Genomic DNA, 2,124 nt, shown 5'->3' on the forward strand with positions numbered 1-2,124 from the left:
GCCTGTGAACTGTGAAATTGGTAAAGCATTGAATACACCTTGGACTGCAAAAAGAACCAACAAATCTGTCTTGAAGAAAGTACAATAAAAGTGCTCCTTAGACGCAGGAATAGTGAAACTTCTTCTCACTCACTTTGTGCATATTTTCAGGAAAAATCATTCCTGGGAGAGAGGCATCGTGCTGGGGAAAGTAGAAGGTTAATGGAAAAAAAAAAAAGGAAGACTCTCAACAATATTGACTGACACAGTGACTACCACAAAGGGCTTGCAGGGGACAAAGATCAAGAGGTTGAGGTGGATATGGTAAAGTTCAGGTTTATTTATCATAAGGTTGATAGAAGTTCTAGTTAGCGTCATAACCTCTAACAACAGCACTAACTATTGTTCTGGAAGGTAGAGACGAATAGTTGTATCTTAAACGGCTCCTTGGGAGCTTTTAAGACCACCCCCCCCACCACCACTACTCACAAAACAGAAATGTAGAATATACTTTTGTTGTTGTTGTTATGTGCCATCGAGTCGCTTACGACTCATAGCGACCCTATGTACAAGAGCTCTAAATGCTGTTCTGTCCTGTGCCAACCTAGCCATCTCAAACTCACTTATTCCCACCGCTCCAGTCACTGAATCGATCCATCTCACCAAAGGTCTTCCTCTCCCTCGCCTCCCCTCCACTCTGCCAAACATGATGTCCCTTTCCAAGGACCAGTCCCTCCTTGCAACATGCCCAAAATATGTCAGATGAAGCTTCAGAATCCTTGACTCCAGGGAACACTCTGGCTTCACCCTCTCCAGGACAAACCTGTTTGATCTCCTAGCAGTCCATGGTATATTCAACACTCTTCTCCAGCACCACAGCTCAAAGTCATCAATCCTCTTTCTATCAGCCCTATTCACTGTCCAACTCTCTGATGCATAGCACATAATTGCGAAGACTATATCCCGGATCAGGTGCACCTTAGTCTCCAGCCTGACATAGTTTCTCTTCAGTACTCTTGAGAGGTCTCTCACAGCCGACTTTCCCAGTGCAATTCGTCTCCTGATTTCCTGGTTGCTGTTACAAGAGTGTTGACTGTGGAGCCAAGTAAATTAAAACTGTTAACTATCTCAATCACTTCACCATCCATGCTGATGCTGTCAATTGGCCCAGTGATGAGAATCTTTGTGAGAATCATCCCTGATGAATCCCCTTCTTGATTTTGAAACATGTAGTGTCTCCTTGCTCTGTTCTGACACTTTAAGAACTATTTTATGTCAATTAACTGAGAAGCTCCATGAATCCTAAACCTTCAGATTCCAAAATCCGAATCTGTGAAGGATTTTACAGTAACTATTTCTAATTGTGGTACTAGGGATAGTGTAGCTGATGTTAGATGGATGCTAGCTGAAAGCAGGGAATACCAGAGGAATGTATATCTGTGTTTCATTGACTATGCAAAGGCATTTGACTGTGTGGATGGATCATAACAAACTGTGGCTGACTCTGAGAAGATTGGGAATCCCAGAACACTTGATCATGCTAATGTGAAACCTATACTTGGACCAGGAGGCAGTCGTCAGAACAGAGCAAGGAAACACTGCATGGTTCAAAATTTGGAAGGGTGTATGCCAGAGATGTGTCCTATCTCCATACCTTTTCAACCTGTATGCAGAACAGATTATCCGGGAGGCTGGGCTATATGAGGAAAATGTGGGGTCAAGATTGGTAGAAGATCTATCAACAATCTGCGTTATGGAGATGACACAACCCTGCTTGCTGAAACTGAAGAGGACCTGAAGCGCTTGCTGCAGAAGGTCAAGGACTGCAGCCTCCAGTATGGATTGAGCCTCAATGTCAAGAAGACAAAGATTCTCACAACTGGACCAATTGGCAGCATCAGGATGGATGGTGAAGAGATTGAGACTGTTCACAGCTCTAGTCTGCTTGGCTTCACAGTCAACACTCTTGGCACCAGTAGCCAGGAAATTAAAAGGCATATCGCCATGGGAAAGTCTACTATTCGGGACCTCTCCAAAGTACTGAAGACTGATGGTGTCTCTCTGGAGACTAAGGTGCATCTGATATAGGCCATGGTCTTTGCAATCACTTGTTATGCATCAGAGAGTTGGACAATGACCAAGGAG

This window comes from Elephantulus edwardii, unplaced genomic scaffold (genome assembly GCF_000299155.1).
Source record: "Elephantulus edwardii isolate Elephantulus edwardi_28Jun2011 unplaced genomic scaffold, EleEdw1.0 scaffold00041, whole genome shotgun sequence".
In the NCBI taxonomy this organism is placed as follows: domain Eukaryota; kingdom Metazoa; phylum Chordata; class Mammalia; order Macroscelidea; family Macroscelididae; genus Elephantulus; species Elephantulus edwardii.